The sequence below is a fragment of the Amborella trichopoda genome, chromosome 1, assembly GCF_054954075.1.
Source record: "Amborella trichopoda isolate Santa Cruz 75 chromosome 1, AtrichopodaSantaCruz75HAP2 v2.0, whole genome shotgun sequence".
Classification (NCBI taxonomy): domain Eukaryota; kingdom Viridiplantae; phylum Streptophyta; class Magnoliopsida; order Amborellales; family Amborellaceae; genus Amborella; species Amborella trichopoda.
In genome coordinates this window covers 40689482-40711580 of record NC_142336.1, presented here as the reverse complement: position 1 = coordinate 40711580, position 22099 = coordinate 40689482, and the positions used below count along the sequence as shown (strand labels likewise).

Genomic DNA, 22099 nt, shown 5'->3' with positions numbered 1-22099 from the left:
GGTGGGCCCATGTGCACTTTGGGCCCCCAAGAAATTTTATAAAGTATTAAAGTTAAATTAAAATGAATGAATATATATTTGAATTATTTATAACTTTGTAAAATTAATAACTGTATTTTTATAAAACCAAAAATTACAAATACAATATTGAGAGATTCATAAAAATTCAATTAATAAAACTAAATTCATTTTAATAATAAAATGAGCACAATTAAATTAATATGATGGGAAAATGATCCATATGGTCTTAAAAATTCAATCTGTAAATATGGGATACTCCACCTCCAACTGTGGACTACAGACCACACTAACTTTATCGAACCCCAGTGTTTCCCATGACCTACAGTCCAAGCAGGAGCTCATTAGCGGGTCACCAAAGTCAAGTCGATAAATCAAGGGGTTGCAATCCCAGTCTGTGGATTACAGGTGCTCCCCTAGAGACTAATCAAGGTCACCACGACCTGATCCAATCACAGCTCTATGGTGCATAGGGGTATCTCTCGTACATGCATACGCTTTACCCAAATGTGGATATTTAGCTTTCTTGAATGATACATCGATATGCATGCCGTGTGATGGAACATGGATGAGGTTTTGGCCCCCGTCTCAGTGGGCGTACCATCAAACACAAGGGTCACACAGTCCCTCGACTCTCTCATCTAGACATAAGCTTCGACCTCATCAAGGGCTAACCCCAAACCCTCCTCGGTTAATTCTTTATGCCCAGGTACCTTGGGTTTTCCAACTGTCTAGCCTAGATCGATAATCACAGTCCGATATAAGTAAACATCATTTGCTTAGTATGGTCTTCGAGGAACCACACTCCCACTGAGTTTATATTTCACTATAAGGAAAGTATTTTCAATGCACACTCATAAGGCCTTTAAAGGCCACATAAACCCAACATTATCATCTTTATATGAGGGTAAAAATAACCAGAATCATCAGCTGAAGAGGTAACCTTTTTATTTTTATTTTTTGTCCTTGTGTGTCTGTGAATGCATAAATTCTCAATGGAAAAAACCTTTTTACATCAAGGAACACAACTAGAAAAAACTGATATATAGAAACAAGAAAATTTTCAAGTACAACACCAAAATGTCTTGCAAAACTATACGAAAATTTATCAAAATAAAATAAGGAAAAGCCTTAATATCCTAAACAAAAAATGATGGTTCTGGTGCAGGTTCGTGATGGGATGAAAGGGCAACCCTTGAACATGTATTCAAGTAGAATACACAGAAAAAGCAGATAAATAAAACAAGAAAATCTCCATATACTTAATAAAATTATGGTATAAAAACTATACACGGAGCATATCAAAAAAAAGCAAAGGAAAAACTTTTAAAAATGATGTTTATGGTGCAGGTTCGTGATATGATGAAAGGGAAAACCATGAATCTGTGTCGAGTTTCTTCGAGTCCAGTAGTGTAGGGCCATTAGAAGAGGTACATGCAAGCAATTCTTAGAAGTGACCGAGAAAACAGGGTAGTCGTTTAAGCTTTAGGGTGTAGAGGATGCTCCCACTGACTATATGTTTGCAGTTATGCGAAAGAGCTACTTGGAGGATCTTTTTTAATCTTACATTTTGGGATCCAGTTTTGTTTTTTTTGTATTTTTTTTTTTTTTTTTTTTTCTTCTTGCATGTTAAGAGTAGATTTCATTAATGAAAAGGGACACCCACCAAATTGCAATGACAAAGAGGAAGAAATAAAGAATCCCTACTAAAAAGGACCTATCATCACTCTCAAACACAACCAAATACCGAATCTCAAATACCCTACACTACCAAGAAGCCAAGTCCCCGCTAACCACTTATTGCCACACATGGACGATAACTCTCAACTCCCTCAGCCTGAACCCTAACTACTTACCACCACTCCAAAGCACTATCCCATCATGGACAGAAACTCTCAACTCCCTCAGCCCGAACCCTGACTGCTCACCACCACTCCGAAGCATTATTCCATCATAATAAGCAGCACTATCCCATCATGGACAGAAACTCTCAAGTCCCTTAGCCCTAACCCCAACTGCTCACCACCACTCCAAAGCACTATCCCATCATAATAAGCGCAGGTTGGGGCAACACTAAAAATACTGGCAGAGCCTAGACTCATGGAGGCATCTGAACCATAGTTACTTGGAGCGCCCAACTAGGGTGGCGCTCCCGCTTCGAAACCCAGCTCCGTAGTCGGGATCTCTACCGGTACTTGTTCCCTATTTTTTAGGATTCTTGATCCCGTTCACAACATAGCTCGCTCCCGATACTGTATGGAACACGTTCCTTAAATTTTAGGATCTTGTTCCTGAATTAATTAGATCCCTAGTGCTAGAGTTTTAGGAGTGCGATCCCTATATTTCCGCAACTCCATCCCTATTTCCCTGAAACATCCTAAAAAGAACTTCTTCAATAAAATTATTTTTAAAGTAAAATAATTATATTTTAAGCCAAATTTTCATAAAAGTGGAGTTTTGCTATGGAAGCATGGACTAATCATACACAAAACGCTATCCTTCCTTGAATGGAGCTCGATCCTTTCCAAATAAGAGCACAGACATTCTTAGATGGGGGACGCGATGTTGTTGTTGATGGGAGGACGATCCTAATGAATATGGGAACACGATCCCATTTGACATGAAAAGCTTTCCCGTTAAATAGGGATTTCGATCCCGATGTATTGGGAACATACTCCCTATTCATACGGGATCTCGATCCGCTATTTTTACTCTCACCGGAACTCACTCCCCGAGCTCCGGAGCTTTGGTCAGACGTCGCTCAGACACTCCCGCTCCCGCTCCCAATAACTATGGCCTGAACGGTGTCAATGCAACCAGCGATTCAGAAGTAGGGTTTGAGAGATAAGGAAAAGAGAGACGTGGGTAGGAGGAGAGAACAAAAGAGGGGGAAAGTCAAATAACCAAACTAAACGGTAGAGGGAAGTGTTCCGGACATCTCCACTGGGACACTGAATAAGGTTACAAGTAAGGAGATCATGAACAGAAAAGCTCAAAACAAAAGAAATAACAATGTAACTAAAAACAAAACCAAGGAAGGGAAAATATAAAGAAGTAAGACGAAGAGAGAGGAAAGAGACAAGATGTAAAGATGAAAATCAGAAGGGGAAGAGAACAAAATGAAGGAAGAAGCCAAGTGAGCTAGATCTAGGAGGAAGAGAAAGAACAATCAAAACAGGGGAGAAAATATTCGGAACAGAGGAAAACCACAAGCGAAGAAAAGTTCACTGGATAGAGCTCGAGGTCGTTGTAGCTTGCTGGTCGCCAGAGCAAAAGGCTTGCCGGTCACTCAAACTTGCTGGTCATTGGAGGTTTTAGTCATTGAAGCAGCAGCGCAGGGGGAAGTAGGGGTTGGCGGAAGGTACACAGAGCAGATCTCTTGACATGAGTCTTAATTCCATGTAAGAATATAGAAACTATTGCACTTGTTCCATAATAAACAACAAACATAACAAGACATACTTAGGAATTCTTAGATTTAAACACTTCCATGATAAACTACAAACATAACAAGATATAACTAGGAATTCATAGATTTAAACACACATGGATGGCCAGGAAATCATACATTTCACTGTGCTCAAACCAAATATCCAACTTATTGAACGAATGTAGAAAGCATAGATGTTAAACTCTATCAAACTCTTCACACTGCACTCAAATAGAACTTAAAACCTGGAAACACCCTCTCTCTCACACACACGTACCTCTATATTCTCTCTCTTCATGGAAGCTCTATGGACTGTCATACCTCTATATTCTCTCTCTCTTTATTGGCATCTCTATGGATCCTCATAGTGAGATAGAATAAGAAGGCAGCCATGAAAGCAGCTACCCCACAAAGAGGGTTAAAGATCCAGTTATGGGGCAGAGAAATCAACACTTGAAGTGGGAAAGCCACTACAAAAAGGCCTATTCCAAGGCCTAGGAGGCCCTTCATGACCATCATGTCTTTAATGGACTGGGGGATGAAGACTATCAGCACAACAAGCTCCACTGAGATCACAAAAATGAGCAAGTAAATATTCAGTAGTGCTGCTACCACATAAGTCTGGTTAGACTTAAGTGGAAGACTCATGGCCAAGGCAAAGGTGGATGGTGCCATGGCTACGGCCAAGGGGGCTATAGCTTTGTATGTGGCCTTTGGGTCCACAAGGGCATGCACTTGGTTGCCGGGTTCTGGTGAAGATTGGCTGGAGCCCGGCACGAAATTGCTGTCATTTTCAATGTCTGTAGGACTGAATTCAGTTGATGGGCTAGATGAGGTGGGGGGATTTTTCGCCGTGGTCTCATCGTTTTGAGATGCATCATAACCGCTTAATCCATTGGTTCCGAGGCTTGAATTGATGGAAGGTGGTTGTGGAGTGGACTCATCCTCCTGCAAGGAAAGAGAAAGAAGACAGTGAAGAGGTGGTCGGCATGAAATTGAGAGAGAGAGAAAGAGATTTCTTGTCACCTGATCCTGTGGAGGAAAGAAAAATTGGCGCCATGCAAGGATAAGTAGACTTGAGAGAGAGTAGAAGAAGGTGCAAGGATTAGTGGAAATTAATGCCATTGAATCCTCCTATTCCTACAATTGAGAAGAGGGGTGTATAAAAGGAATGCTATGTACTAAATCGTAATTTTTAAAAGGATATCTTGGCCGACTGTTGGCGGTTGAGAGCGCTATTCACCTCTATGTATTAAAAAATAAAATAAAATTAAAATAAAAAACTTTTTTTCTTTTTTTTTAGTTTTGTAAAATTGTAAACTTGTTCCCCAAGGAAAAAGACACGGTGCAGTAATTTTTCTTATTTAAATTTCTAAAGTCTACTTTAGAATTATCAATGATTATTTTAGATATGATTGTTCCTATTTCTGTTCAAATCTAGGACGTGATTCTTTTTTTTTTTTTTGAGGCAAAAAATCTTATTGTTTTCTTATCATTGGTAAGGCATATAAATAGTTTCGTCATACTATAATCGCTTTTCTGAGGTTTATCTGCTCTGTTTAACCGGCACTTCTCGGATGCAACAACATGTCCCTTGATTTTTCAGATGGACGATGATGATAAACCTCAGTTTATGGGTTAATCTTCCTTGTGAAATCACGCGTCATCCCAGCCGTTTATCCCAACGTCAATTTGGACGTCATAGCCATTACGACACAGGCATAACGTGGAGAGGAGGCCTTTTCCTACGTGACAATTACCCTAAAAAATAAATAAATAGAGAAAAAAAGTGTCTTATATGGCATGTGTGGCGTTCTCTTTTGTCTCTTGATTGTTGGATGTGGCAGGCTGTAAATGGGTTGGGTGAGGTCCCCCTGGTCGAGTTTGACTTGGAACTGATCCAGACGTGATGGGGTCGGGTCCCTAAGTTTAAACAGACCCCGGACATCGCCCGGACCCCGTTCAATATGAATCATTGGACCGCCTTGTCATTGCACAAAAATTCTTAATTAAGATTTTGAAACTCGACTAATACTGTAGCTACCAGTCCAAGGGCATTGTTTTATTTTCCCTCATTTTCCATTGCAATATATTAATGTAAAGAAATCGATGACATCATTAACTTTGTAATTTTATTTGATAACATTACAACAAGCATCCTCAGCATGATCTCATCCCATTGTTTTGTACTCTCGGGAAGAATACAAAGGTTCCTCCGTCCCCCACCAAAGAAAAAGGAAAAACTCGTAGCGAATGAGGCTTCGAGAAAGTACTTTTGGTGATGGAAATCTTTTTAGTGGCTTGGATAATAAATTTTGAAACTCAATGATATAGATCTTGCGGATTTATGAATACTTATTTTTAAAGAAAAATGTATGGTGTATATAACTTGTTCGTAAATACACTATTTTTAGACCTTAAAATCGTCTTCTTTTTTTTTACAACTATAATATTCAAATCGAGATAATCTTCTATAGGACAATGGTAAAACCAGCTTTACTCTATAGGTCAGAATGTTAGTCAGACAAAAACCAATTTACCCATAAAAATGAGTGTAGCAGAAGTGAGGATGTTGAGATGGATGAGTGGCAAGACAAGAAGGATTGAATTCCAAAAGAATCTATTCAGGAGCATTTAAGCATGGCACCAATAGGTGTTAAAATGAGAGATAATAGACTTAGGTGGACTCGTCATGTGTGGTGCCAACCAAGTACAACACCGGTTAGGAGGTGCGAGTTAATTCAAGTGAAATAACTGAAAAGAACAAGGGGTAAGCCAAAAAAAAGGCGTGGTTGAAAGTAGTACGAAAAGATATGGAGACTTATAGTCTCACGGAAGATATAATCATTAATAGAGCAGAATGAAGAATCAATTCATGTAGCCAACCCCAATTAATTGGAGAAAAACTAAAATGATGATTCAAATCAAGATAATCGATGTAAGGTTTTTTAATGCTTGACTTGCAATATTCGATGAGTTATGAGGTGAGGATTTACTTATTTTGATAGAGTAGAAAATCATGTCAAACCATTTTCTTGTTGATAAATATATCTAAATCTCATCAGGGGTATGTTTGATAAGCACATAATATTTAGATATTCCTATATATTACAAGATTTAGATATTGTTTAACACAATATGGTAAAAGCCGTATTTGATAGAGCCTAACTTGATCGCATGAGATTTAAATGTTACCCCAAAATCAGTATCTTCTGAAAGAAAAAACAGGTGGGACTTGAATTTAAAAGGATTTTAAAAATGCTAACTTACGGCTTTCAATTTTTCCCTCAAAAATTTTTGCCTCTCTACCTCTCTCATATCTTATGAGACCCCGTCCTCTCCCTCTTCTCGATCTTCCCATCCAGGTTTCCTCAAAGCTTAGTTTTCCTTGTTTCAAAATCCTCTGTCGAACCATATATTGGCATTTGGGATTATATACCTCTCTCTCTCTCTCTCAATTACATTAACCAAGAGATAAAGCCATTCAATTTCACAAAGAAAGAAAGAGAGAACCCATTTGAACGCCTAGGTTTGGGGCTCATTTACCTTCTTTTTTAACCCAAGTTTCTTTGGGTTTCTTGTTTACTTTTTTGTTTTATTTTATTTTTTTACTCTATTTTTTGGTTTTTTCGTTTACTATTTTCCAATTTTATTTAGTTTTGTTTAGTGATTTTCAACCAATTTTACTTTGATTTTCACCCTCTTTGTGTGACTATGGCAGTGAATGGATGAGGGAGGTAGAGCCTTGTGATTTATCCTTTTGAAAAACCCTTCGTTGCACCTGAAGAAATTGTGAAATTTGGTTTTCAACCAAACATGCATAAAAATATATATCACAATAATATATAATTCAAATATATGAAGAGTGGGCAATGCCTTTATTCAGATTTTAAATAAATTAAATAGTCGGAATCTGTTTTGTCAAAGAAAGCCTAAGTTTTGAATAAATATATTTAGATACGGAATCTTAATACATAAAGGGCATAGTTTATATAAGATGCCAATATTTTTTTGCGTTTCTTTTTTTACAAAATGATGTAATTTATTGAAACTAGCTGGTTACAACATGAAATCAGGGAAAGGAAACTCAGGAATTACAATCACCGTAAGTGATTGTGAGACTCCCTCTTTTTGCATGATTGTCTAACTTCTTCATTGGCTTTCCTGTAAGGTGTCAACTTAAAGTAAAGCCCGCCTCTAAATCTTGATAGAAGAGACAACTTTGGTGCCGGAAACTTTTACGATGACCCAAAAAATTATTTTTACTCTTAATTATAAAATTTAAAGCCTTAAAAGTTATACAAATCTAAAAGTTATACAAAAGGAGTAGATATATAAAGGCTGAAAGTATTTCAAAATAGGCAAGTCTCGATAATGTATTACACAATGCAGTATTTTTAGCACTTCAATTTATTTTTTTTCTCAGACATAATGAGGTTGAGAAGATTAATCAGGAGGTTTTCAAAATGAACTTTGCGTGTAGATTTAATGAGAAACAAAAGACAAACCTCCAAATATTTCAAGTTGATGGGAGTTGACTTTGGAATATATGATTAAAAATCCTCTCCTATCCATATCTCTTTGCATTCTCACTTAATGTTGGGTTGAGTGTTAAAAAAATCAACTCGGCCAAGGTACTTGGGATCTGGCCGAGGCGATTTATTTGGGCGAGTATGTGTAACTCGCCCGAGTCCAACTCTTTTTTTTTAAAAAAATGAAGAAAAATAATAGTTATATACATTATTAACGCTTCTTTTAATTACAAAACAAAAAAAGGCATACTGGTTATTGTGCCTTGTATAAAAAGTCCCTTTGTATTGGTGGTGGGTCTCATGTTTCTAGATCCTTCTCTTTTCGAAGCACTCTCTTTGTATAAAAAGTCTCTTTGTATTGGTGGTGGGTCTCATGTTTCTAGATCCTTCTCTTTTTGAAGCACCCTCTTTCTTGACTTAGAGATAGCATGGCGGCGTGTTTGGATGAGCACCCTCTTTCTTGACTTAGAGGTAGCATGTCGTGTTTGGATGAGCACCCTCTTTCTTGACTTAGAGGTAGCATACTGTTGCTTTTCTATAAAAAGTTTATAAGCCCATACTTTTTATGGCGTGTTTGGATGGGTGCCTTAGGACCATCTATCCTAATGCAGTTCTAGAACACTGAAAATAACTAAAAATTCCTTTAAAATACTGTATTTTATGTTAATATATTATTACGATATTTTTTCTCAAAGTTCCCCACTACACACCGTTATGATTAGAAGTAATAATTTATGTGATGATTATCTAAAATGCCCAAAGAAATTTAGTTGAAACAATGACTCTCGACCTTTAAGATCTAAAGTCTAATCCAACAAGTCTTGACTTCGGAATTCGAATGTTTAAAGCCAATGCTTACGTCTCAATACATAAGTTTTGTGATGTGAAGGTCTTGCTTTTGGATCTTTAAAGTCTAAAGCAAAAACCTTAGTCATTTTGATATGGGGTCTTGGCTTCATATCTTTAAGGTTTGAAATTTAAAAATGAGTTTGGATCTTGAAAGTCTAAAATCATATTTAAAACGATTTTCTTTAAAACTTATGTAGTTATTAAATTATTACTTTAGAGCTCGGAAAAAAAAACCCTGTTAGGAAAAAATAGAAAACACTAGCTATATATATCTCTCTCACACACACAAAACTGCATCCCAACGCACCCTATAACTGGATTTCGTTTCCCTTTTTACATGTGAAAGATTGTGTTACACCACCACGTTCATTCACTTCCACCCCAATCACCAAAGAACCAGCCACCATTGCACCTTTAGAACATGTTAATGAGAACCAAATTTTCACTGGAGTCAGTTGAAGACTTGCAGAATCCTGGCGATAAGGCACATTTTCCAGCAGACCCAAAACCAACATACAAGATCATCGGCCTCGTGGCCATAGGCATGGCTTCCGCATTCGTGCTTGGCCTTCGACTCCCGTTCGAGAACTCTCGACCTTACGCCTTGGCAGATTTGCTCAGCATTTATTTGGTGACTTTCATGATCTCATTTGTGATCAATGTGATGTTAGTCTTTGTGCCTCAGTCTATTGTGGGCATGAAAGTGATGAAGGTTCTCTGAGTTTTAGGGTTGTGCCGTTTCCCCTTCAAATACTGGTTTTGTGTGTGTCTTATAGGACTTTCTACGTCACCTTGAATTCGGTCTTCGACGGAATTTTGATATTGGGCATGATTTTGAGCAATGGGTCATCATTTATTTTTATTTTTTTGCGAGAGCTGATGTAGTTTAGATGATCGTGCACGATTATCTAAAGCAATTGGATCACGATTGGAAGTACGAGAAAAGACGAGTTTATTTTTATTTCTTTTGACAAATGAGTTTATTTAATTTTTTTTAGAGTGTACTTTTTAGAAAGATTTTGTTGGTTTAAATTTTGCAATTTTTTAAGGTCCAAATTATTAAGGAAAGTGTCCGTATTTTTTGGTGGGATTTATGTAGAAAAGTGTCCGCATTTTTAGTGGGGATTTATTTAAGCCAGTTAAGAGCCTTTTTTTTTTATTTATTAAGGAAAGTACGAATGATATTAGTTGGTAGGTTCCTTTTATAAGGGGATGTAGTTGTTAGTAATGTGGTTATCTTGAGAGGGTTATGTTGGGAAGAAAGATAAACCGGACAATACCTGATCAACAAGCACAACAGAACAAAATAATTCTTTCTCTCCTGAGTGAACCTAATAAGAAGTAATCAAGTAGAGAGCAATATATCAAACACAATAAAAGCAATTATCAAGCTCCCAAATCAACAACCAAATGCACCATAAACGCACACATAGACACCACCAATTTTTACGTGGAAAACCTCCTCAAAGTGAGGAGTAAACAACCATGAGACCGTAGTCCACCCAAAGCTTCCACTATCACCAAATAATGAGAATACACTATAGTGTTCTCTAGTTAAAACTAGAGACATACAACAATACCAATTATCAAGAATAATATATTCTTGACAAATATTATAAACAAGATGAACTCTAAAAGGAGAAAATTGAATAGATCTCATCAAAACAAAGGCAGTAAAAACGACTCCGCAGAACTGAGTTAGAGGACTCCAAACGTCAATCACACCGTTCATAATGAAGAACCATGTGTTGCGAACCTGCTGTCAAAATTTTAGCTCAATTGGATTGCGAATGGCTATACGATGGAGCTCTTGATGATGACTGCACAGTGCCTTAAAACCTAGAATGTTCTCCTCTCCTCTCCGTTTCTGCGGACAACACACCCTCTTCTCTTTTTTTTAATCATGCTTCAAGAGACCGAATGAGGAAAACCCTCATTTAACATATAATAGCTAAAATGATTGAAATGCCCTTACTCCGTATGGGCTTCACCCAAAAAGAATGATGAACTTTGAACCATACTCCACATGGAGAGAAACCCAACCCAACAAGTTACCTTGACTCTTGAGTGAGAAGAAAAAAAAAAAGAGTATATTTAAAAAATAAGGAGGAGGATATTGTATGGGGTGAAGCATGATGTGGATAAGAGTTCTAAGAGTCTTTTTTTAGAGTGTGGAGAGAGAGAGGGAGGTCTTTTTGTGTTTTTTTTTTTTTTTTTTTTGTGCTTGTGGGGACATAGAGGAGGACTTGGATCCACATGTTTCGCTATCTTTTTGTTGTTTTCTTCTTAGCATTTTGTCGTTCTTTCCAAAACACAGTTGTATTTGACAGGTATTTGTTGCCAGTAAATTTCAGCTGCATCAAGAGCTTGGAGATTTAGCTTTTAAATTACTCGACAAAATTATGTTGGTGGTCAAATCTAGCCCACTATACTTTTTTTACACTTCGCATACATCATTTGGGAGCATTTTCATTAAAAATTTAAATAAAATAAGTAAATAAAATGTTTTAAAAAAAAATCAACAATACTTTATAGAGTAAAATGCAATTATATTGGAATCTTCAAGCGCCAATATTTGAGTAAATAACTTGGGGCAGGTTTGATTTCTAGAACTCATAGCTTTGGGAGCTAGAAGTTCTAGATTTATGTAGCACTTCTTTGTTTGATAGCAAGAAGTTCTATAATGGGAGGCCCATCTAGAACTTCCCAATTTCTATGAAAATTTGATACTGCCATTTCATGGAAGACTGAAGTGTAGAAATGGCTGATGGACTCCGATGTAACTTTTTAATTTGTTTTGTATATTTCATTTTTTTATTTTTTTAATAAAACTAGATCTAAACGAATTTTGGAAGATTTGGTCTCATCTACCTCCTTTAAAAACCATAAGAAAAAAAACTCAAGCAAATTAAAATGGATAAAATATACCTAAAAGTTTTCAAGGTATTGTGGTAATTTACTTTTTTAAAATATTTATTTTAAAAAGATAAATTTCAGCTCAATATGATGCACGTAAAACAAGATTAAATTCAAATTCTAAGACGTGTTATCAACCATCCAATTAAGATCAGGCGGTCGAGATTGATATATTTTTAGGTGGCTACAATGTGGATTCTTTGGTCATTTGAAAAATTTCCATGTTATTTTCATCCATGTTTATTTTTTTCAACATCAAATCGACATGAAATTTGAAGCGTGCATACACCTCATTTGTGCACCTCTACAAAAAAAATATAAAAAAAATTCAAATACAATCAAATGAAAAAAGTATCCCTCAACGTTTTAAGGAGTTCTTTTAATTTATCTTACACTTTTTACAGGTGCATGAGGGTGAGAAGTATGGATGCCTACATTTTGAGCTCATTCCAATGCATAAAAGAGTAAAATAAATTTGAGATAATTAGATATGCTCTCAACCATCAATTTTATATTGACCTATTGCCACATTATTTTCTTTTTAATGTGATCTAAACTTTCCAATTTTTCAAACATATTGTAGATGACCTATGCTTTTAAAATCTCTTTCTTTTTTTTTTGGATAAATCTGTGGGGGAGAAGGCCCCCTATCCAATTTTTATTAATAAAAATAAAAACAGATTACAACTCATTGCTTTTACAGTCCTACTATAAGACAATTGTGTAATATAATAAAATAAACGAAGAGAAATAAAGTTTGGAGGCTTAAAGCACCAATTGTTACATGGTAGTCCAAAATACAGAGTACATTGCAGTCACTGAAGCCTGCAAGGAGATGATAAGGATGAAGAGATTCCTTCGAGAAGTGGGTTTGAAACAAGACAAGTATATCGTCCATTATGACGGTCAAAGCATTATGCACTTGAGCAAGAATGCTAGCTTCCAACGAAGCACATTGATGTGTGTTATTATTGAATTCGAGATATTCTAGAGAAAAAATTATTGCAGCTAGAAAAGATCAATATTGAAAAGAATACATCGGAGATGATGATCAAGACCTTAGCCAGAATGTAAATCAATTAGGTAAGATCTACCTCGAAGAGGTGGATAGCCTTAACGGTGTTATATTTGGTAATAAGAAGGCCCAAAGGCTGTTTTGTCCCTATTTAGGAAGATGCCAATCATATGTCCTTTCAACAAACACAAAAGTGAAATAACTTCAATAATACATTCATGGTGGTACTCGAACCCACAATCAAAAAAAGAATGTTTTTCCTTTTTTGGGGGGTGTAATTCAGTGGGAAATACTAGCCTGTACCTATGTTTTCAAATAGTTTAGGAGTCATTTTTTTAAAAGTGTTAAAGGGATGGTGTTAATGTGAATTAAAACCACAACGTGGTGACTAGGATGTGAAGGTACTACCACCAAAACCCCAACCCCTTTCCCTTCAAATCTCTTTAATTGAACAAATATCACCCTCTCATGATAAACACTTCAATGAATAGTTAAATATATCTAATTTTTGTATCCCCCTATTCCAAAATCCCAAGTTCAATCAAACATAGGCGGCTAGAGTTCCTAGAATTATAAAAAAGTTCTCATACACAATTTCAGAAATCAAAATATCTAGCTTCTAAAAATTCAGAATTTCCACTCCTTGAGAACTTTCAGTTTCCAATATCAAATAGGTCCTTATACCAATAGCAGACATGTTTAAAGTTTTTACAAAGGGTGCGGTTTGTATAGAGCCTAGGTTCTAAACAATCAAATTAGAGCCTATCTTCAAATAGTGTCGAGAAATGTAGTTGCAATACTGAAAATCATTGTAAAAGCCTTAAAATATATTTTCATCTTCAAAAATAGTGTAGATTGATAGATCTATGAAAGCTTGAAAATCTTGAAAATTGGCCATCCAAAAATACGTTACAAAGCATACTATTTTTCAAATCTTGAAATCCAGTTTTTCCTCTTGTCCATGCATCTTGATGTCGAGATGATCAATTTGAAGATATTTGGGCATCAAAACAACCTCTTCTAATGAAATTTTTAAGGTATGCTCTAATTTGATTGTTTAGAGCCTGTGCTCTATATTAACTTTTCCCTTTACAAAATATATGCATTTTCAAACACCAGTCTCACTCTAAATACCATATACAATACTATTATATTTGAGCACTAATATCTCACGAAACAAGCCATCTCATGTATCTCAATAGGTCACGCTTGAAATATTAGTATTTACTTGGTTCGTATGAAAATCATTTTTTAAAAAAATAACTAATTTATCATGTTTGGTTCGCCACAAGAGTAAGAAATCATTTTACCTATAAAATTAATTTTCATAATCCAAAATCTAAAAAATTTGAATCATACCTATGTAGGTATGAATCCAATTCTTTCAAAATAATCGGGGGCAAGGGGGATAAGTAGGGCTACCATTGGGCCGAGCTGGCCCAAGGCTCGGCAAACCCCGAAAATACTTTGGCCCGCCCCGGTACCGAAAATCCCACACCGCCCCCAAATATATACTATCAAAGCCCGGCCCAACCCAACCTAACCTAAAAAGAATATATTAGGCTTGGGCCCGGCTCGGCCTCTTAAGACGTCCCCTCTTTTTTTTTTTTTTTTTTTTTTTTATTTCACTCTTCAAACTATTTTTGTTTGTAGTAAGCCAAAAATAGTTTTTAGAAAATTTTAAAAAATATTGAGTTTCTAGATAGATAAAGAGATATTGGGTTTCTAGAGAGGGAAAGAGAGATTAGGATTTTAGAAAGAGAAAGATATATTGGTTTTTAAAGAGAGATAATGAGCTTTTAGAGATAGAAGAGATTGGGTTTTTAGAGAGAGAAAGAGATTGATGTCTAGAGAGAGAAAGAGATTGGGTTTTTAGAGAGAGAAATAGATTGATTTTTAGAGAGAGAAAAAGAGGGTGGATTTCTAAAGATAGAAATAGAGCTTAGATTTCTAGAGAGAAAGAGAGATTGGATTTCTAGAGAAAAAGGTTTTTAGATAGAGAAAGCGAGATTGGGTTTTTAGATAGAGAAAATGGGTTTTTAGAGAGAGAAAGAGATTGGGTTTCTAGAGAGAGAATAGCTTTTAGAGAGAGCAAGAAAGATTAGGTTTTTAGAGAAAGTGGGTTTTAGAGAGAGCAAGAGAGATTGGGTTTCTAGAAAGAGAATAAGTTTTAGAGAGAGATTGGTTTTTAGAGAGAGAATGGATTGTTAGAGAGATAAATAGATATTGGGTTTCTAGAGAAAGAATAGGTTTTTAGAGAGAAAGATAGATTGGATTTTTAGAGAAAGAAAGGGATAATGGGATTTAAAATAGAGAACGAGATAGGTTTGTCCCTAGAGAGGGTAGGTTTTTAGAGAAAAAGAGATATTAGATTTCTAAAGCAAGAGGATGGGATTTTAGAGGGAGATTGGATTTCTAGTGAGAGACCGTAGTTTTTAGAGAGAGAAAGAGAGTTTGGGGTTTTTGATAGAGAAAGAAATATTGGGTTTCTAGATATAGAAAATGTGTTTTAGAGAGAGAAAGAGATATTGGGAGAGAATTGGTTTTTAGAGAGAGATTGAGTTTCTAGAGATAATGCCTTTTTGAAGAGAGAGAAATAGATATTGGATTTCTAGAACGAGATAATAGGTTTTTAGATAGAGAAAGAGAAATGAATGTTTAGAGAGAGATTGAGTTTTTAGAGTGAAAGAGAGAATGGGTTTTTAGAAAGAGAAAGAATGATTGGGTTTTTAGAGAGAGAAAGAGAGGTAATGAGTTTGTTTAGAGAAAAAGAGATATTGGAATGCTAAAGAGATAATAGGTTTTTAGAGAGAGATTGAGTTTCTAAAAAGAGAATAGCTTTTTAGAGATAAAGATAGGTTGGGTTTTAGAGAGAGAAAGAGAGAATGGGTTTTTAGAAAAAGAAAGAGAGATTGAGTTTCTAAATAAAAGGAATGGGTTTTTAGAGAGAGAAAGATAATGGATTTTTAGAAAGGAGAAGAAAGATTGAGTTTCTAGAGAGGGACAATAGGTTTTTAGATAGAGAAAAAGATTGGGTTTCTAAAAAGAGAGGATGTGTTTTGGAGAGCGATTGGATTTTTATAGAAAGAAAGAGAGATTGGATTTTTAGAGAGAGAATAGCTCATTCCAAATTCTGGGTAGATTCTCAAATAGTTTGTCAAACGAAAGAAAACAATTTCATAAGAAATCTAGATAATATTACCAAACATGGAAAAAAAAATGCAAAATCTAAATCTAAGAAATCCATTTTCTAAGAAATGAATTTCCTACAAGAAAAATATTTAATGCGAACCAAATGTGCCTTTAAATTCCTACGAAAATGGCCATCAAAGTTTTTACAAAATATCCGCATTTTCAAACACCAATCTCACTCTAAATACCCTGTCCGATATTACGATGTTTGAGCACTGTTATATCACAAAATAAGCCATCTCCTTTGATATTGAATCTTCAGAATCTCACTAGGTCACCTTTGAAATATAAGTATTTACTAATATTTTGGATGTTTACAGTGAGATGTTGGTAAAAAAAAAAACTAACAATACCATGAACATTCCTCTTTAAAGCCCCTTATTCTAATGGAAGGGCGAAAACGGAGATTGACCCATCAAAATGTGATCCTCACGATCCTTGGGGAGGGGCGAAATTGCGACCATCATAATTTGGCCCTTATGATATATAAGGACCCGGTTAGCATGCGGACCAAGCCCTCATGTGGGCCCTTTAATAAATCTATTTTTTAGATGGATTTTTTTTGATAAATTTAAAATATATTTTTATATTTTAAATAATAAATAAATAAAGAAAAAAAAGAAAACCGTCTTAACTTTCTTAAAAAAGAAAAAAAAATTTATAAAGTTCTTAACCTTCTTAACAGGAATTCTTTACTTCTTAACCTTCTTAAAATAGGAAAAAAAATATTTTTATATTTATAAAGTTTAAAGCTTCAAAAAATATATATTTTTATATTTATTTATAAAGTTTAAACCTTCTTAAAACAGGAAAAAAAATTTAAAAAAAAATCAAAAAGGAAAACCTTCTTAAACCTTATGAAATCAGAGCCCACCTTCAAATAGTGTCGAGAGATGTGGTTTCAATGTGGGAATTCTTTGTGGTAGCCTTAAAATATATTTTTATATTTATTTATAAAGTTTAAAGCTTCAAAAATAGTGTATACCGGTAGATTTATGAAAACTTGAAAATCTTGAAAATTGACAGTTTAAAAATGCATTATAAAATACATTGTTTCCAAAATTTGAAATCTATTTTTTTTTCTTATGTACAGCATCTTGATGGCAAGATAGTCAATTTGAAGATATTTCAACATCAAAACAACCTCTTCTAGTGAAATTCTTGAGGTGGGCTCAAATTTGATTGTTTAGAGCCTCGGCTCTATATATATATATATATATATATATATATATATATATATATATATATGTGGGTGTGGTTTGCATAAGGTTGCAACCTTAAACAATCCAATTAAGGCGCACCTCTAAATTTTATCATTAATGTAATTTTGATATAAAATTTTCATCACTAATGTAATCTAGAAACACATGAAAATCTTGAAAATGGACGGTTCATATAATGTGTTGCAAGATGCACTATTTTGTGGATTCAAAATCTTTTTATCTTTTCATATTCATACATCTCGATGTCGAGATGATCAATTAGAGAGTTTTTCAATATCCAAACAACCTTTTATGATGGATTTTTGAGGTGCACCATTATTTCTACATTTTAAAGTTACAACCTTATATAAACTTTTTCATATATATATAACAACCCAATCTAAAAACTCAATGGACTTCCCCATAAATAGCTTGAGACTTAGCACACACATACCTCCCTCTCAGCAACTTGCAAATTTTTGTCTTACATAGATGCAACATGCTTTAACTACCACCATAATTGAAAAAGGGAATCAATTTTTGTGCAGTAGAGAAGTTCATTTTCCTTAAATATATATTTTCTTATCCATTTCTAAGGTTTAGGTAGGATGCAACATGCTTCAATGGGTTTGAGAGAGCACCACACCCATTATATCAATCTGTAAAAGATGTACAAATGGAAAGGCTCTCCATAATATATAAATATCCTAGGCTACATTTATCAAATTCTATACTCCAAGCTCTCCATGCGAGGAAAACAAATCTCATCTCATATGTGGGAGTCTAGAATGTAATCTCAAAATTTTCTATATTATTTATCTCGCTTGGAAGGAATGGTCATAATTGTTTTTTACTTTTTGGTTCATTTCTTGCCAAGCCGATTATGAAAGGGAGAGAGACCTTCCATAAAGTTTCAAGAAACTAGGGGTGGCAATGGACCCAGAGGGGTAGACTTGATCCGAGTTTAGGTATGGGTCCAAGAATTGGACCTGTCGGATCGGGTCGAGATCCAAATCTTAAATCCAAACACTATCGGATCTGGGTCCCGGGAATATATGAAATATATTTAATATATGGTCTTTTCCATATAGCTTTTAAAACCGAATGGATGTTCTTTGATGGTCCTTTCCATATAGCTTTTAGAGCCTCATTTATATCCACATGCTCTCTGATCACCTCAAAAAACACACTTGAGAAAGAAATACCATCTCGAGAGGGGTACCATCTCGAGAGGGGATTAGTTGATTTTTCGACCCCAACATTGCGCGGCACTCTTATGAGAATCATCTTTGATGATTGATAACATATGCTATGTATGCATTTCCAAGCCCAGACTTAAAATCCCAATAAGTGTCTAATTAATAAATTACCAATAATCTTCCCCACTTGTGAACTTCCATTCTATCATGGTTAATAGGGCATTTTTTTTTTATTATTGTTTTAATACCATGCCCAATATATAGGGAGTTTTTTTTTTTTTTTTTTTGGTTGTTTTAATACCATGCCCAATATTCCTTATGTGATCCTCCTCTGCATCATCCTTTCATGAAAGCAGTGATTTGAAACATGGGGATCCGAATCAAGAATCATTGATCTAGACTATTGATTGTTTAGGACTAGACCCCTCAACCCCTAGTTTACCTCCTCCTCCTTTTTTATTTTTTTATTTTTTTTCTTTTACTTTTTGTCATTCGTTATTTCTTACGACTTTTTCAACCCTAAAATCCCCTTCTTCAATTTTTTTTTAGATCACTGATCTATCTTATCTAGGTCGATAATCAAGCCGATCCTAGATCGGAAATCCAACCAATCTTAAATCTAAAATCCAGCCAATCCAGATTGACGATCCAGCGGATTTGGATTGGGACCAAGGCATGGATTCTGTGTTTTAACACATTGCATGAAACGAAAAAACCAAAAAAAATCGAGGCTTTCACACAATTGCATCCATGATAGCATTCCATCTAATGTCATTTCATGATTAAGTATATTCAAATATTATAAAATGTTCATTTACTAAATGAAAAGTTTAAAAAAGACATCAAGCTTATACTCTAAAAGTAAGGCGCACCTCAAAAAAGTTTGTTCTAATATTGGAAAACCCCTGAACTGATAATCTGATATTGAAAAGAAAAAAGGATCCAAGTCCTAAGAAGAATGCACCTTATTATACATCATCCAGACCGTTCATTTCAAAAGATTTCAAGTGTTTGAAGATCTGTTCAATTGAACTATTTATTAGTGTATAAAATTTCATAATTAAGGGTCTTTTGACTAGGTTTTTGATACCAGAAATTCATCTTCTAGTAGGGTTTGGAGGTGCACTTAATTGATTGTTTAAGGTTGACACCTTATATTAAATTGTACTTATGGAGAACACGCAGAAATCGAAAACCAAGTCCCAATTAGAAGTACTAAAATGCTTGCAAACGTCGACGAATAATTACGAAGAACAATTTGTTTGTCTCTTTTATAATACTTGTTTCCACACGTGATACAACCTGGAATACTGTTCTCAAGTACCTAGATAAGAGAGATGTTTAGAATTTACAAGAGGAACTACATAAAGGCAAATTAGTTATTGAATCTGTCCTTTTATGCCTTTTATTTATTTTTTAAGTTATTTTATTCACTTCGAGGCATAAGTAGTAACGTCTAGAGTTTTTATGTCTCTTTATTCATTTTATGTTGTTCATAATAAATTACCATGATTAGATTAGATTGATGACCAGGATTATTGTTTAGGGTTTTATGATATAAAAGATGTATTCAAGTATAATAAATCAACTTGTTGTGGACTTGTATTTGAAACCCTAGAGCAGTAAGTACTCATTCCTTTATCTTTAGTTTTTTAATCTTTCTCTAATTTTGGATCTTCCCTATTTTCTTTGCTAAACTCTATTTCCAAGCTACAAGGTTTGCGCCAAATTGGTATCAGACCTCGACGATCTATACAGATAGTACTGTAGCACGTTATTGTAGCCGATATTATAGCATGCTACTATAGCACCATAATGTAACATCAATTTTTGTGCCCTAGATCAACAGCCATGCCTCCATGCAAAGGAAAAGGAGGATAAGTCAAAACATTACAAGCACTTGATGTTAGTTCGTGAGAAGGGATTGCAGACCTAGCTCTACATTTGGCATAGATTGAAGCCTCATCTCAAGAATATGAGAATGAGGCAGCTGAGGAATCCATAAATCCCTTCCATTGATTTATGAGAATGATTGCATTAGGAGTGATATTATGGGAGGTTTGGAAGGAAAGAAATAGGAAGACCTTTGAAGGGATTGCTATTCCTTTTGATAAACTCATCCAGACCATTAAAAGTTCTATATGGTCATGGTTGTCAGTTAATAAAGAGAGATGGGGTATTTCTAAGGTGGATGTGGTGGCAACATTAGACCAAGATATATTTGGATAGCGCCGTGTCTAGGAAGTTTAAAGCTTAACTTTGATGGTAGTTCCTTAGGCAACCTAGGTCTGGCAAGAATTGGAGGTGTGATGCGAGATTGCTATGGTAATATTCTGCTTTCCTATGCTGGTCCGATAGGTTCTACTATGGCAAATTTTGTAGAAATGAGTGTGTTGCTATGTGGTTTGAAGATTTTCATTAGAAGGAATATGAGATGTAGTTGTACGATTGAAGGGGATTCCTTTAATGTTATCATGTGGTGCAATAAGGAACATAGAGTCCCTTGGGAACTTCGGTCCATATGGTTGCAAATGATGGATTTGGCAACTATTGTTTCGGTCTCCTTTTCTCATATTTATCGAGAAGCCAATTCAGTAGCTGATTTGTTAGCTAAGGGTGGGGCGTCTATCCCTTTTTTTATTGTCTCTGATGATGTAATTTCTTTTTCATAGTTATCAATAAAAGCAGTACTTTTGGTAAAAAAAAAAAAAAATCCTTTCCATGATCTAGCTCTACGTTTAGAGTAGATTGAAGCTTCATCTCAGGAGTATGAGAATGAGCCAGATGAGGAATCCATAAATCATTTCCATGATCAAGCTCCAAGAAGAGAGGTAGCTAATCATATGGATAGGGATAGTAGTAGGTTGGAAACCAGTCTCAAGGTTGAGATCCCAAAGTGTATGGAACTCTATCCAAGGACAAGCATGGAGAAACTTTATTCTCATCAAATAGTTCTAAAAATCATCATTAGTCTTTGACAAGTACTTGGATGAATATTTTGGTGTTGAGAAAGAAGTTGGTGATCATAGCTCTAATGGTGATCGCATTCATAAAGAGGATAAAAAGAAGATCCTACAGCTAGAAAGGATTTTGTACATACTCCGACTCTTGATGAAGAATAGAGTGGATGTCAAAGAGTTGTTCCCAACGTATTGAAGGTAATTGGTTTCTTAGTCCCCAGAAAAAGTAGCGAGGAGAATTGGCGTTGACAGAGGTAATGATAATGATATTGTTTTTCTTCGAATTTTACCTGAATTTAGGGTGTCACATGATGTTCACACCAAAGGGTTCAAGGTATTTTGTCCTAAGCTCTTAGCTAGTGAGTTTAATATAGGAGATTCTCTCCAAAGGTATTTTGCTTTGATGGAAGAACCAAATATGTTCCGTATCATCCTCCCCAAAACGTAAACCTTAGAAGCCAAATATTTGCATGTCAATCTCAAAAAAATCAACAAGAGCAAGGCTTAAAGTTCAGAGTTTTCCTTGCAATTTAAGAGAAGTTTTCCTCATGTATGTTTATGATCGATGATGTTGCGCGCTTGCATCGCATCAATATTAGTTTTCAATTTGCACAAAACATGATGGATAAAATATATATGAGAGGCGCCATAACCTGGAAAAATATTGATCTCTAATTATTTTGAATTGTATACCTTTAAGGTTGAATTACAATGTTTCCAAGAGAAAAAAAATTCAGAGTTTTGATCTTCTCAGTATACTCTTACTGGTATACTCTAAAGTTATTT

General features: G+C 35.1%; 1 long non-coding RNA gene and 1 other non-coding gene across 2 annotated transcripts; both read right to left on the bottom strand.

Annotated features, from left to right (window-relative positions):
* Positions 1-3525: 3525 nt before the first annotated feature.
* Positions 3526-4600, bottom strand: LOC110006572 (hypothetical protein). Its single transcript, XR_016054627.1, has 2 exons — positions 4475-4600; positions 3526-4396 (listed from the first exon to the last, which is right to left on the bottom strand). It is a non-coding gene; the product is annotated as a hypothetical protein (long non-coding RNA).
* An 8217-nt stretch (positions 4601-12817) lies between these two features.
* Positions 12818-12949, bottom strand: LOC148783831 (U6atac minor spliceosomal RNA). The gene has a single exon (XR_016047589.1). It is a non-coding gene; the product is annotated as a U6atac minor spliceosomal RNA (small nuclear RNA).
* Between the last annotated feature and the right edge of the window lie 9150 nt (positions 12950-22099).